Source organism: Triticum urartu, chromosome 7A, assembly GCF_056163025.1.
Source record: "Triticum urartu cultivar PI428250 chromosome 7A, HENAU_Tu73, whole genome shotgun sequence".
Classification (NCBI taxonomy): Eukaryota; Viridiplantae; Streptophyta; class Magnoliopsida; order Poales; family Poaceae; genus Triticum; species Triticum urartu.
The window spans coordinates 649818442-649834632 of NC_141879.1; positions in this window are offsets into that span (position 1 = coordinate 649818442).

Genomic DNA, 16191 nt, shown 5'->3' on the forward strand with positions numbered 1-16191 from the left:
CCCGCAAATTACGCCATCCAACCGTAGCCGCACACATTATGACAGCAACTCAACCAACCGGACAAAATTCATGCAAACACGCAGACAAACTGATATTTCATATATACAACGACGGAAATCATATAAAATACCGGATTTTCATACAAACATGAAGGATTTCATTACATTCAAATGAACTACGTGGTGCTAGTTCTGGAAAGCACAGGTATATAATACCTGGCCTAAATGGTCGCCCGCCGATCGATTTGTGTTCCTCATGTCCGGTAGCACGATCACCGGACTGCCGGGAGCCCCGGAGGTATATGCTTCAGCGCAAAGGACGACTCGCTTCCCCACTGCCCAACTGATATCATTGGCTGGTGCCGAAGATGATGGTGGCCGGCACCGGTTCGAGTTCATCACCGGCCACTACTTCGCCATGGCCGGCACCGGCTCGAGTTCATCCTAACATTCCCCTCTTCCGTGGAGCCCATGCGGGGTCGACGAAGGTCCTCGCAAAAAAAGGATCCGGCAAGACACCTGCTGTGTACGCCGGCGTCGCCACCGCAGTGGCCTTCATGGGACACAAGCAGCGGCGGCCTCCCGTGTTCTACTTCTCCTTGATGATGGCGGCGGACGCGGAGGCACTGGCCACCGACTCGTCGCTCTCCGCGCACCTGGCTTCTGTCACTGCTTGCATGGCGTGGCCGCCTGCATGGGAGTCTCGGCCACAGAAACGGGAGACGCGGTACGAGGCGGCGGCGTGGACGGCAACAACGACGCCCGTGCACCGCTCCTCGTCGAGCTGGCCTGGAGCGGCGAGTTGCTGAACCGCATGCCGGCTTGGGGCGGCAACTGGCTCCGTCGGGCAAGGGGAGGGTGGTGGATCAGCAAGCTGCATAGCTCGTATCCAGCGGGCTACCCAGCCAGCTTGGATGCGGAATAACTACTCTTCGTAAGCCATTGTAAGAGTGGACAAAATGGTGGAGGAGATAGGGGAGCGGAGGAGGTGTGCGATTCCTGGCCGGCGTTTGGCCTCGTTTAAATAGGAGATTAAATAGACGATGGACGGGAGGAGCTCGACCGGCATTGCGTTTAACGCCGGCCCGGTCATGAACGGACGTGTGTCCAGAGTGGGTTTCTCGGCTTCCACACGGGCGGGTTTCATGGAGGCGTTTGAATGCGGCACGGAGGCGTGTTCAGCCGGGCGTGCCGCGAGTGGCGCCCTCGACTCTGACCTAGGACACCACGCTGTTCTTCCACTAACATGTGGGCTCTTTGGGTGCATGGCATGCATGTCAGTGACCCAACACAGGCAGTGCACAGCAGAGGAACCTTTGGTGGGCCAGGGCGGTCAGAAGCGGGCATTTCATAAACCGATGATTATTCATTGAGTGTGACGTCATCTTTTTCATGTAGATAAGCCTACTATGTTGATAGCCCATTCGATACGTTGTGATTCATAAAGACCGCTACAAACATCAATGTTCTGCTTATCACAGGTTCATTGGAGATATTTGGAGCTGCGGGCTTAATATTGTGACGCCCCCGATTTGACCATACACTAATCATACACGCAAACGTGTATGATCAAGATCAGGGACTGACGGGAAGATATCACAACACAACTCTACCAATAAAATAAGTCATACAAGCATCATATTACAAGCCAGGGGCCTCGAGGGCTCGAATACAAGAGCTCGATCATAGACGAGTCAGCGGAAGCAATAATATCTGAGTACAGACATAAGTTAAACAAGTTTTCCTTAAGAAGGCTAGCACAAACTGGGATACAGATCGAAAGAGGCGTAGGCCTCCTGCCTGGGATCCTCCTAAACTACACCTGGTCGTCATCACCGGGCTGCACGTAGTAGTAGTCACCTCCCGAGTAGTAGTAGTCGTCATCGACGGTGGCGTCTGGCTCCTGGGCTCCAACATCTGGTTGCGAAAACCAGGTAGAAGGGAAAGGGGGAAAGGAGGTAGAAAGCAACTGTGAGTACTCATCCAAAGTACTCGCAAGCAAGGAGCTACACTACATATGCATGGGTATATGTGTAAAGGGCCATATCGGTGGACTGAACTGCAGAATGCCAGAATAAGAGGGGGATAGCTAATCATGTCGAAGACTACGCTTCTGGCAGCCTCCGTCTTGCAGCATGTAGAAGAGAGTAGACTGAAGTCCTCCAAGTAGCATCGTGTAGCATAATCCTACCCGGCGATCCTCTCCTCGTCGCCTGTTAAAGAGCGACCACCGGGCTGTATCTGGCACTTGGAAGGGTGTGTTTTATTAAGTATCCGGTTCTAGTTGTCATAAGGTCAAGGTACAACTCCAAGTCGTCCTGTTACCGAAGATCATGGCTATTCGAATAGATTAACTTCCCTGCAGGGGTGCACCACATAACCCAACACGCTCGATCCCATTTGGCCGGACACACTTTCCTGGGTCATGCCTGGCCTTGGAAAATCAACATGTCGCAACCCTACCTACGCTTAAAAGAGAGGTCAGCACGCCAATCCAAATCCTATGGCGCAGGGGTCTGGGCCCATCGCCCATTGCACACCTGCATGTTGCAAGGGCGGCCGGAAGCAGAACTAGCCCCCTTAATACAAGAGCAGGCTTACGTTCCAATCCGGCGCGCGCCGCTCAGTCGCTCACGTCACGAAGGCTTCGGCTGATACCATGACATCGAGTGCCCAGACTCAGATCAAATACCAAGATCTCGTTAAACGTGTTAAGTATCCACGAGCGCCGACTAGGGCCAGGCCCACCTCTCTCCTAGGTGGTCTCAACCTGCCCTGTCGCTCCGCCACAAAGCAACAGTCGGGGGCCGTCGGGAACCTAGGCCCACCTCTACCGGGATGGAGCCACCTGCCCCTTCAGCCCCCATCTCCGAACAGTATCATAAGTAATGTAACAGTATAAAGTATATAGCATATGCCCGTGATCACCTTCCGAAGTGATCACGGCCCAGTAGTATAGCATGGCAGACGGATAAGAGTGTAGGGCCACTGATGATAATCTAGCATCCTATACTAAGCATTTAGGATTGCAGGTAAGGTATCAACAGTTGTAGCAACAATGACAGGCTATGCATGAGAATAGGATTAACGGAAAGCAGTAACATGCTACACTACTCTAATGCAAGCAGTATAGAGGAGAGTAGGCGATATCTGGTGATCTAGGGGGGGGCTTGCCTGGTTGCTCTGGCAAGAGAGAGGGGTTGTCAACACCGTAGTCGAACGGGGGTCGCCGGCAGTCTCGGGGTCTACCAGAAAGAAGTAATTGAGGGGGAACACAATAAATAACAAAGAAATCAATGTAACAAAAAGCAAGATGCGGCATTACGTTGTGCTAGGGGTGACCTGACGCAGTACGAGGTGATACCGGTGAAGGGGGGAAACATCCGGGAAAATATCCCCGGTGTTTCGCGTTTTCGGGCAGAGGAGCCGGAGGGGGAAAGTTGCGAGTTCGACAGGTTAGGGATGTGTGACGGACGAACGGGCTGTGTATCCGGGTTCCTCTCGTCGTTCTAAGCAACTTTCATGTACAAAGTATTTTCATCCGATATACGGTTTATTTTATATTAATTTTCTAATGTTTTAATTCATTTTTGGAATTAACAGATTTAATTTAAATAAAAACAGGTTTACTACAACAGCATGACATCATCATGATGTCAGCAGTCAATAGTGTGTTTGACTGGGTCAACTGACGTGTGGGTCTTGGTTGTCATAGACTACTAACTAATTATTTGTTAACATTTAATTAGCAGGTTTAATTAGAGTTAATTAGTTAACTAAACAGTGTTAATTAAGTTATTTAATTAATTACATAATTAATTAAGTATTATTTAATTAACTAATCCTTTTTATTAATTTAATTATATATTTCTTTTTTTATTAATAACTTTAAAGAAAACGTTCTGTGGGCGGGGCCCCTTTGTCGTAGGTACAGGGGCGGGCCCAGCTGTTTGTGGCCCCTGGGGCCTAGCAGGTCGGGCAAGGAAGGCGCCTGAACGGGCACGTGCCCGAGGGGCGTTGGGCACGCTCGGCGCACGCCGGCGCCGGCAGCCAGGCCCAGGGGACGCGGTGCAGGCGGCGATGAGCGGAAGGCCGCGGGGCGAGCAGATGGCGGCGCGCAGGGTACGCACGGGGCAGCAGCAGGGCTGCACGGCGGAGGGAGAGCTGCGGCAGCAAACAAGGGGACGGCGCCGGCGCGGCCTGGCGCGGCGAAGCCGAGGTGGGAGGCGAGGTGACAGGGGGAGGCGCGGCGCGACGGCGTGGGTGCGCGTAGGCGAGCGGGACGGTGGGGCACGCGGCCCAGGCGCGGCGCGGGGAAGGAGCTCGCGGCCCCGGGGTGGCAGCGGGGCGCTGGGCGCGCGAGCGCGCGCGCATCGACGGGGGCCAGCCCGGCCAGGAGCTGGGGCGCGGTGCGCGGGTGCCGGGTGCGTGCACGGGACGAGGGAGCCGCGGTGGGGGGGAGGGGGCGCGGCCACGGCGGTGACCAGACGAGGAGAGGGGGAGCTCACAGGGGAGGAGTAGGGCACGGGCAACATGCGCGGGGTGAAAGGCGAGGACGACGGCGGCGGAGCGGGAGGTAGGCCGGCAGGGACGAACGAAGACGAGGCAGTGCGACGAGGCAGCACCGGGCGGCGGCGGCGAAGGGTCTCCTCCTCTCGATCTGATCCAATCGGGAGACAGGGGGGAAGATATTTCGTGGGAAGTGGGGGTGTCGGTGCGTGTAGTGGGGGAGTGCGGGAGGATAAGGGGTGCAGGTGGGTTGGCCCGTGCGGGCGGCGGTGGCCAACTGGGCCAGAGCCCGGGGGGCAGGGGGTTTCCTTTTTCCTTTTTTTTCTTTTGTTAGTATTGTCTTTTGTATTTTCTTTATTTATTTCTCTTTTCTGTTTTATTTCTAGTTTCTTTTTCATTTAGTTTTTATCTAACATAAAAATGATCCCTAATTTAGTAATATATTAAAACCCACTACAACAAAAGGTTTTACCCCAAAACAATTTAGTTTAGTATTTTGATAATTATAAAAGCATTTAAATATTGGTTTTTGCTACTGTTTTAATACCTAAGGGTATTTAAACATTTTATAAAAATGGGGTTTCTCCACCATAATTACTTATGCATTATTTGGCTCACTCCGAACATTTTAGATTTTAATAATTCAAAACTTTAATTGTTTGACTTGATTTTGAATTTGAATTTTGAATCGGTTTTTTTTAACTAACCCGAGATTAACTACAGTGAGAAAGGTGACGTGGCATCATTAATGGGGGATTATTGTACCCTAAGTATCCGGGCGTCACAATTCTCCTCCACTACAAGAAATCTCATCCCGAGATTTAGGAGCGGGGGTAAGGTGGAAATGATTTGGTTACGAAATTCTAACGGGTCTTCTCGGTGTTGGTTGCTCTTCTCGAAGAGGTCCATCCATTACTTGAGGTCTTCATTTCTCTGCTTTAGGTCATCATGGTGAAGTCGGCATCCTTTCTTAGGGAATTCCATCGTACTTCCGAAAGAATAAAGGGTGGGTATTCCGGGGGAACGAACCTCTGCAAGGTTAACTATCTGGTCAATAACATCGCGTAAGGTCATGGCAAGTAACTCTCGAATTGAAACTTAAGAAAGTATCGAGAGCAAAGTAAGGAGGTATCGTGGGAAGTTTCGAGCAGGCAGGCAATCGTTTGATGCCTGTTACAAGGCGTGGAAGGGGGTTCAAAGCAACAGGAATAAGTATTGTGTCTGATACCAGAATAGATCACTAGGAAGGTGACCCATGAATTACATATGAAATCAAGAGCGAAGAACAACTTTGGCAACATGGGCGTACAGGAGAGTCAGGTTTCAATCCTATGAAATTTTGGGTTATGGTCCCACCATGTGGGTTAAAAGTAGGAAGGGTGGTGACATCTTGCACGATCATGTAAGCAAGGCATGTCAGAGGATAGTCTGTCGGTTATGTCGGCAACAACATCGGTACCAAGGGCGAGGGACGAAGAGAACCATTTTCCTGTTCGTTGAACGAGGCGGACCAGTAGGCAAAGTTCTCGTCCATCGGCGGTTACCGGAATGTCATCAACAATAGTAACAGGGTTACACTAGACAGGATGGTACACCAAGGTGTTTACATAAGCAGAAGAATATTACTTCTTAGAACATATAGATCACAAGAAAGGTTAAACAAAACAATGGAAAGGAAAATGTGATCCTCAGATTAAACAAAACAATGGAAAGGAAAATGTGTTTAAACACATAACTCAATGGTATATCCTTCCCAAGGACAAGCAGAGTAACATATCCATTACAGGATATAATGTAGAAATCTCTTTAGGTAAGGTGAGAGAAAATTCATGACATTACCCTTACAGCGGTGTTTGGATAATGGACAAAGAAAAATTAGCATTGTGCTTCAAATGCTCCTATTGAAAAATCGGAGTACCACAGACATGCTTCGAGATAGCATTGACATGGTTTTCAAGCAAAGGTCAGACTTTGGATACACAACAGATCCATCAGGATAAACTTATTAAACAAGGCATTCAATTTCCTCACGTAAAAATGGTTAACCTTGTTAAGCAGGAAACTATAACACTAGGTCCTCCGGTCAGCTGTGCTAGGCATGACATCACCTTACTTGGTGATATAAAGACCAATGTTATGACTCTTGGAAAATGTTCCAACCATCATATTTGACCGAGATTCAGATCTGATCGGTGTCAGGATACCTCAGACTCAGGATGCCCGAGAAGAAATGGTGCGACACAAATTGACAACAAGACATCGTAAGATTCTCGGGAAATGAACTATTGGAAGCGAGTTCCGAACAAGGGTTCACCATTAAATCAAGGAGAGGTGAGGAGGTGACAGATTGACTCAGCGACAATCCATTGAGATTTCCAAAAAAGATGGATTTCCACCACTATGTGAACAAGGAGATAACATAAGCTAGATCAAATGACTTAATGATGTATGCTCGAGGAAAACATACACAGTTAAACATTGGTTGAAATGTGCACCCGAAATATGGGCTAGGTAGCACGATCAATGTTCGAATGATGATTCAATAAGCCATAGACGTAGAATGAAACTATAGACCAATAACTTCAAAGCAATAGGGTTGCTATAAGTTTAGAATTTACACATCACAGACCATTTGTCGGTATTCCGATTAGAAACAACACGGGGACCAAGAAAAGAATGGTGATACTAATAAGTATCACTTGTAGAAAGAATTCTTAAGGGTGGTGAATTTCCCATGACATTCTTAACCTAAAAGATAGCAATACTCCAAGGTAAAACATAACATAAGTTGGATAGCAAGGGTCTCAAGGTACAACACAAGACATGAACAAGTTTGTGTTGAAGGAAAGCAAGAATGTTGCCGATGACAACACAAATCATCAAGGGGCAGGGATGGTATTTCTCATCATGAATTCAATTGATATCCTGGAGGAACTCAGAATGGTGATGATGATCATGACAACTTCTGTCGAGAGGTTTCATGGAGATGTAATCGGTCGGCGATGACATCAAGTCAAAGGAATGATGAAGACAAAAGTTATTGGAACCACGAGTACGCCACAAACTAGGAATCCAGCTTGTTGTTCAAGGCAAAAAGATCTGACCTGGAAAGTCGACGTAAGCCTAGCTCATCATCGAAAGTTGTGCTCCGGGATTAAGGACCAGGTAGCACAGTTAAAATTTAGCACGATAATGATAATAGCCGATCAGGCTTGGAATGACTTGAAGGATTATTAAACTCATAAGCAACGAAGTTTACTTAGAGTTATCGAACCAGAGTGTGGAATCGGTTCATTTACCGGTGTTCTTGAGAGACTAACAACTCAGAACCCATGAAAAATTGGAATGGTTGAGAAATAATAGGTGATGGAGACTCATAAGATGCAACACAGTACTTATATATACTCGAGATACCAGAGGGTAATACTCGACTGTAGATCAAGGTAGAGGTTGGACTGGTGTATTGACTTGCAAAAGACAAGTCCTTTAACTTGTCCGAGAAATGGGATCAAAGAGAAAATGTGGTCGAAACCACGATTGCATAGGATCAGTTCACAGATACCAGATGATATTATATCAACAAAATAGTTATTATTACAAGAAGCTTCTATGGTAGGATCTACATCGTGTCCATGGGCATGAACACAAAGTTCAAGGTCGACTCCCACTTCTTCAATGTATAACCTTCCATTCACCTCTCACTTTCGAAGAAGTTGTAGTGTTGAGATTTTATCTAGCAAAACACCAGAAGAGTATGACTCGTGAAAACTTTCGAGTTCACACATATTAAGGAAGGCATAGGTTCAACCCGTCATGGTATCATGGAAACATATACCACAAGCTTCAATAGTAAATACCACTAGCTCGAAAGTAGAGCATGGTTGGTCAATCAGAGGATAGGATTTACCAATGGAGAAAGAACTTCCAAAGGGATTGAATATGAAGGACGCTATTGGATAAAATTCAACAAAGGATCCGGTGGTCCTCAAAGGATCTGATGGGAGCATCGGTACTCAACCAGAGGAAGAACAATGCAAGGAGATCACACTATAGAAACAACTGACTAATTCAAAGCTCAAATGCAAAAGAATTATGATTACCGACCAAGGGATCAGAAGCAAACACTCTGATTAAGGATGGATAAGTTGCGTAAGCTTAGGGGTACAATCGATGGCAATCCGATTGGTCGAGAACCAGCTCATGTTTAAAATTATGTGTGAGCGGGAAGGATAAATCCTGAGGATTGCAAGCATCCACAACATATCGAATCAATAGATGCTAAATGATAATGACAAAGGATGCCAATAAGATTACCAGACCTATTGGATTAATCATAATGCTAGCAAGCAAGAATTTCAAGAGCATTAGGTTGTTGAGGATTTTCAGAAGAACGAACGGTATTATGAAGACTTTTGTGAAATACCTGAATCAACTGGGGATGAGCGGATACTCGGTAAGTGCGAGAATTATCCGTAGGGGTATTCAGGTGACAAAGTACAGCGAGGCACTAAGCTCAAAGGATTCTCGGAACAACAGAGAGTATTTCGGGACATCTTGTAATAACAAGATCAACGGGGAATGATTGTATGAATGGCAAGTGTATGCAGTTTTCATAGGGGTTGACGGTGGAAGGGAATCGCAAATGCGATGTCACATAGACTCGAGAGGACATCGTAGAGTAACTTCGGATTCTACTAGTGCATCAGGCGATCATCTGAAGTGAGGGGCTCTCCGGGAGAAAGTATTATCGAGAACCTAAAGTTAGTTTAGTTTTTAGCAAAATCATTTAACCCGAATAGAAGAGAGCTCAGAGTCCCAGAGTATAGACGAGGAGTAAAAGATCCTAATACCACCAAAATGGCGACGTGGGCCCGTAAGACACACAACCATGTTAGTAAAAAGTTTTTGCAATGTCTAGACTGGACTTCGGCCAAGGAGTGTGGAAAGGGGATTCCTATAGGCAGTCGACTCTGATACCAACTTGTGACGCCCCCGATTTGACCATACACTAATCATACACGCAAACGTGTACGATCAAGATCAGGGACTCACGAGAAGATATCACAACACAACTCTACCAATAAAATCAGTCATACAAGCATCATATTACAAGCCAGGGGCCTCGAGGGCTCGAATACAAGAGCTCGATCATAGATGATTCAGCGGAAGCAACAATATCTGAGTACAGACATAAGTTAAACAAGTTTGCCTTAAGAAGGCTAGCACAAACTGGGATACAGATCGAAAGAGGCATAGGCCTCCTACCTGGGATCCTCCTAAACTACTCCTGGTCGTCGTCAGTGGGCTGCACGTAGTAGTAGGCACCTCCCGAGTAGTAGTAGTCATCGTCGACGGTGGCGTCTGGCTCCTGGGCTCCAACATCTGGTTGCGACAACCAGGTAGAAGGGAAAGGGGTAAAGGAGGGAGAAAGCAACCGTGAGTACTCATCCAAAGTACTTGCAAGCAAGGAGCTACACTACATATGCATGGGTATATGTGTATAGGGCCATATCGGTAGACTGAACTGCAGAATACCAGAATAAGATGGGGATAGCTAATCATGTCGAACACTACGCTTCTGGCACCCTCCATCTTGCAGCATGTAGAAGAGAGTAGACTGATGTCCTCCAAGTAGCATCGTGCAGCATAATCCTACCCGGTGATCCTCTCCTCGTCGCCCTGTTAGAGAGCAACCACCGGGTTGTATCTGGCACTTGGAAGGGTGTGTTTTATTAAGTATCCGGTTCTAGTTGTCATAAGGTTAAGGTACAACTCCAAGTCATCCTATTACCGAAGATCACAGCTATTCGAATAGATTAACTTCCCTGGAGGGGTGCACCACATAACCCAATACGCTCGATCCCATTTGGCCGGACACACTTTCCTGGGACATGCCCGGCCTTGGAAGATCAACACGTCGCAGCCCTACCTAGGCTCAACAGAGAGATCAGCACGCCGGTCTAAATCCTATGGCGCAGGGGTCTGGGCCCATCGCCCATTGCACACCTGCACGTTGCGAGGGCGGTCGGAAGCAGAACTAGCCCCCTTAATACAAGAGCAGGCTTACATTCCAATCCGGCGCGCGCCGCTCAGTCGCTGACGTCACGAAGGCTTCGGCTGATACCACGACGTCGAGTGCCCATAACTATCCCCGTGTAGATGGTTAGTGCGTATAGGCCAATGGCCAGACTCAGATCAAATACCAAGATCTCGTTAAACGTGTTAAGTATCCACGAACGCCGACTTGGGCCAGGCCCACCTCTCTCCTAGGTGGTCTCAACCTGCCCTGTCGCTCCGCCACAAAGCAACAGTCGGGGGCCGTCGGGAACCCATGCCCACCTCTACCGGGATGGAGCCACCTGCCCCTTCTGCCCCCATCTCCGAACAGTATCATAAGTAATGTAACAGTATAAAGTATATAGCATATGCCTGTGATCACCTCCCGAAGTGATCACGACCCAGTAGTATAGCATGGTAGACGGACAAGAGTGTAGGGCCACTGATGATAATCTAGCATCCTATACTAAGCATTTAGGATTGCAGGTAAGGTATCAACAGTTGTATCAACAATGACAGGCTATGCATGAGAAAAGGATTAACGGAAAGTAGTAACATGCTACACTACTCTAATGCAAGCAGTATAGAGGAGAGTAGGCGATATCTGGTGATCCAGGGGGGGCTTGCCTGGCTGCTCTGGCAAGAGAGAGGGGTCGTCAACACTGTAGTCGAACTGGGTCGCCGGCAGTCTCGGGATCTACCAGAAAGAAGTAACGGAGGGGGAACACAATAAATAACAAAGCAATCAATGTAACAAAAAGCAAGATGCGGCATTACGTTGTGCTAGGGGTGACCTAACGCGGTACGAGGTGATACCGGTGAAGGGGGTGAACATCCGGGAAAATATCCCCGGTGTTTCGCGTTTTCGGGCAGAGGAGCCGGAGGGGGAAAGTTGCGAGTTCGATAGGTTAGGGATGTGTGGCGGACGAACGGGCTGCGTATCCGGGTTCATCTCGTCATTCTGAACAATGTACAAAGTATTTTCATCCGATATACGGTTTATTTTATATTAATTTTCTAAAGTTTTAATTCATTTTTGGAATTAACAGATTTAATTTAAATAAAAATAGGTTTACTGCATCAGCATGACATCATCATGATGTCAGCAGTCAACAGTGTGTTTGACTGGGTCAACTGATGTGTGTGTCCTGGTTGTCATAGACTACTAAATAATTATTTTTTAACATTTAATTAACAGGTTTAATTAGAGTTAATTAGTTAACTAAACAGTGTTAAATTAGTTAATTAATTACATAATTAATTAAGTATTATTTAATTAACTAATCCTTTTTATTAATTTAATTATATATTTCTTTTTTTATTAATAACTTTAAAGAAAACGTTCTGTGGGCGGGGCCCCATTATCATAGGTACAGGGGCGGGCCCAGCTGTCTATGGCCCCTGGGGCCTAGCGGGTCGGGCGAGGAAGGCGCCTGAACGGGCACGTGCCCGAGGGGCGTTGGGCACGCTCGGCGCACGCCCGCGCCGGCGGCCAGGCCCAGGGGACGCGGTGCAGGCGGCGATGAGCGGAAGGCCGCGGGGCGAGCAGATGGCGGCGCGCAGGGTACGCACGGGGCAGCAGCAGGGCTGCACGGTGGAGGGAGAGCTGCGGCAGCAAACAAGGGGACGACACCGGCGCGGCCTGGCGCTGCGAAGCCGAGGTGGTAGGCGAGGCGACAGGGGGAGGCGCGGCGCAACGGGGTGGGTGCGCATAGGTGAGCGGGCGAGCGGGACGGTGGGGCACGCGTCCCAGGCGCGGCGCGGGGAAGGAGGTCACGGCCCCGGGTGGCAACGGGGCGCTGGGCACGCGAGCGCGCGCGCATCGACGGGGGCCGGCGCGGCCAGGAGCTGGGGCGCGGGTGCCGGGTGCGTGCATGGGACGAGGGAGCCGCGGGGGGGAGGGGGCGCGGCCACGGTGGTGACCGGACGAGGAGAGGGGGAGCTCATAGGGGAGGAGTAGGGCACGGGAAACGTGTGCGGGGTGAAAGGCGAGGACGATGGCGGCGGAGCGGGAAGTAGGCCGGCGGGGACGAACGAAGACGAGGCGGTGCGACGAGGCAGCACCGGGCGGCCGTGGCGAAGGGTCTCCTCCTCTCGATCTGATCCAATCGGGAGAGAGGGGGGAAGATATTTCGTGGGAAGTGGGGGTGTTGGTGCGTGTAGTGGGGGAGTGGGAGAGGATAAGGGGTGAGGGTGGGCCGGCCCGTGCGGGCGGCGGTGGCCAACTGGGCCAGAGCCCGGGGGGCAGGGGGGTTTCCTTTTTCCTTTTTTTCTTTTGTTAGTATTGTATTTTGTATTTTTTATTTATTTCTCTTTTCTGTTTTATTTCTATTTTCTTTTTCATTTGTTTTTATCTAACATAAAAATGATCCCTAATTTAGTAATATATTAAAACCCACTACAACAAAAGGTTTTACCCCAAAACAATTTAGTTTAGTATTTTGATAATTATAAAAGCATTTAAATATTGGTTTTTGCTACTATCTTAATTACCTAAGGGTATTTAAACATTTTATAAAAATGGGGTTTCTCCACCATAATTACTTATGCATTATTTGGCTCACTCCGAACATTTTAGTTTTTAATAATTCAAAACTTTAATTGTTTGACTTGATTTTGAATTTGAATTTTGAATCGGTTTTTTTGAACTAACCCGAGATTAACTAAAGTGACAAAGGTGACATGGCATCATTAATGGGGGATTACTGTACACTAAGTATCCGGGCGTCACAATTCTCCTCCACTACAAGAAATCTCGTCCTGAGATTTAGGAGCGGGGGTAAGGTGGAAATGATTTGGTTACGAAATTCTAACGGGTCTTCTCGGTGTTGGTTGCTCTTCTCGAAGAGGTCCATCCATTACTTGAGGTCTTCATTTCTCTGCTTTAGGTCATCATGGTGAAGTCGGCATCCTTTCTTAGGGAATTCCATCGTACTTCCGAAAGAATAAAGGGTGGGTATTCCGGGGGAACAAACCTCTGCAAGGTTAACTATCTGGTCAATAACATCGGGGAAGGTCGTGGCAAGTAACTCTCGAATTGAAACTTAAGAAAGTATCGAGAGCAAAGTAAGGAGGTATCGTGGGAAGTTTCGAGCAGGCACGCAATCGTTTGATGCCTGTTACAAGGCATGGAAGGGGGTTCAAAGCAACAGGAATAAGTATTGTGTCTGATACCAGAATAGATCACTAGCAAGGTGACCCATGAATTACATATGAAATCAAGCACGAAGAATAACTTTGGCAACATGGGCGTACAGGAGAGTCAGGTTTCAATCCTATGAAATTTTGGGTTATGGGCCCACCATGTGGGTTAAAAGTAGGAAGAGCGGTGACATCTTGCACGATCATGTAAGCAAGGCATGCCAGAGGATAGTCTGTCAGTTATGTCGGCAACAACATCGGTACCAAGGGCGAGGGACGAAGAGAACCATTTTCCTGTTCGTTGAACGAGGAGGACCAATAGGCAAAGTTCTCGTCCATCGGCGGTTACCAGAATGTCATCAACAATAGTAACAGGGTTACACTAGACAGGATGGTACACCGAGGTGTTTACATAAGCAGAAGAATATTACTTCTTAGAACATCTAGATCACAAGAAAGGTTAAACAAAACAATGGAAAGGAAAATGTGATCCTCAGATTAAACTAAATAATGGAAAGGAAAATGTGTTTAAACACATAATTCAAGGGTATATCCTTCCCAAGGACAAGTAGAGTAAGATATCCATGATAGGATATAATGTAGAAATCTCTTTAGGTAAGGTGAGAGAAATTTCATGACATTACCCTTACAGCGGTGTTTGGATAATGGACAAAGAAAAATTAGCGTTGTGCCTCAAATGCTCCTATTGAAAAATCGGAGTTCCACAGACATGCTTCGAGATAGCATTGACATGGTTTTCAAGCAAAGGTCAGACTTTGGATACACAACGGATCCATCAGGATAAACTTATTAAACAAGGCATTCAATTTCCTCACGGAAAAATGGTTAACCTTGTTAAGCAGAAAACTATAACACTAGGTCCTCCGGTCAGCTGTGCTAGGCATGACATCACCTTACTTGGTGATATAAAGACCAATGTTATGACTCTTGGAAAATGTTCCAACCATCATATCTGACCGAGATTCAGATCTGATCGGTGTCAGGATACCTCAGACTCAGGATGCCCGAGAAGAAATGGTGCGACACAAATTGACGACAAGACATCGTAAGATTCTTGGGAAATGAACTATTGGAAGCGAGTTCCGAACAAGGGTTCACCATTAAATCAAGGAGAGGTGAGGAGGTGACAGATTGACTCAGCGACAATCCATTGAGATTTCCAAAAAAGATGGATTTCCACCACTATGTGAACAAGGAGTTAACATAAGCTAGATCAAATGACTTGATGATGTATGCTCGAGGAAAACATACACAGTTAAACATTGGTTGAAATGTGCACCCGAAATATGGGCTAGGTAGCACGATCAATGTTCGAATGATGATTCAATAAGCCATAGACGTAGAATGAAACTATAGACCAATAACTTCAAAGCAATAGGGTTACTATAAGTATAGAATTTACACATCACAGACCATTTGTCGGTATTCCAATTAGAAACAACACGGGGACCAAGAAAAGAATGGTGATACTAATAAGTATCACTTGTAGCAAGAATTCTTAAGGGTGGTGAATTTCCCACGACATTCTTGACCTAAAAGATAGCAATACTCCAAGGTAAAACATAACATAAGTTGGATAGCAAGGGTCTCAAGGTACAACACAAGACATGAACAAGTTTGTGTTGAAGGAAAGCAAGAATGTTGCCGATGACAACACAAATCATCGAGGGGCAGGGATGGTATTTCTCATCATGAATTCAATTGATATCCTGGAGGAACTCAGAATGGTGATGATGATCATGACAACTTCTGTCGAGAGGTTTCATGGAGATGTAATCGGTCGGCGATGACATCAAGTCAAAGGAATGATGAAGCCAAAAGTTATTGGAACCACGAGTATGCCACAAACTAGGAATCCAGCTTGTTGTTCATGGCAAAAAGATCTGACCTGGAAACTCGACGTAAGCCTAGCTCATCATCGAAAGTTGTGCTCTGGGATTAAGGACCAGGTAGCACAGTTAAAATTTAGCACGATAATGATAATAGCCGATCAGGCTTGGAATGACTTGAAGGATTATTAAACTCATAAGTAACGAAGTTTACTTAGAGTTATCGAACTAGAGTGCGGAATCGGTTCATTTACCGGTATTCTTGAGCGACTAACAACTCAGAACCCATGAAAAAATGGAATCGTTGAGAAATAATAGCTGATGGAGACTCATAAGATGCAACACATTTCTTAGATATACTCGAGATACCAGAGGGTAATACTCGACTGTAGATCAAGGTAGAGGTTGGACTGGTGTATTGACTTGCAAAAGACAAGTTCTTTAACTTGTCCGAGAAATGGGATCAAAGAGAAAATGTGGTCGAAACCACGATTGCATAGGATCAGTTCACAGATACTAGATGATATTATATCAACAAAATAGTTATTATTACAAGAAGCTTCTATGGTAGGATCTACATCGTGTTCATGGGCATGAACACAAAGTTCAAGGTCGACTCCCACTTCTTCAATGT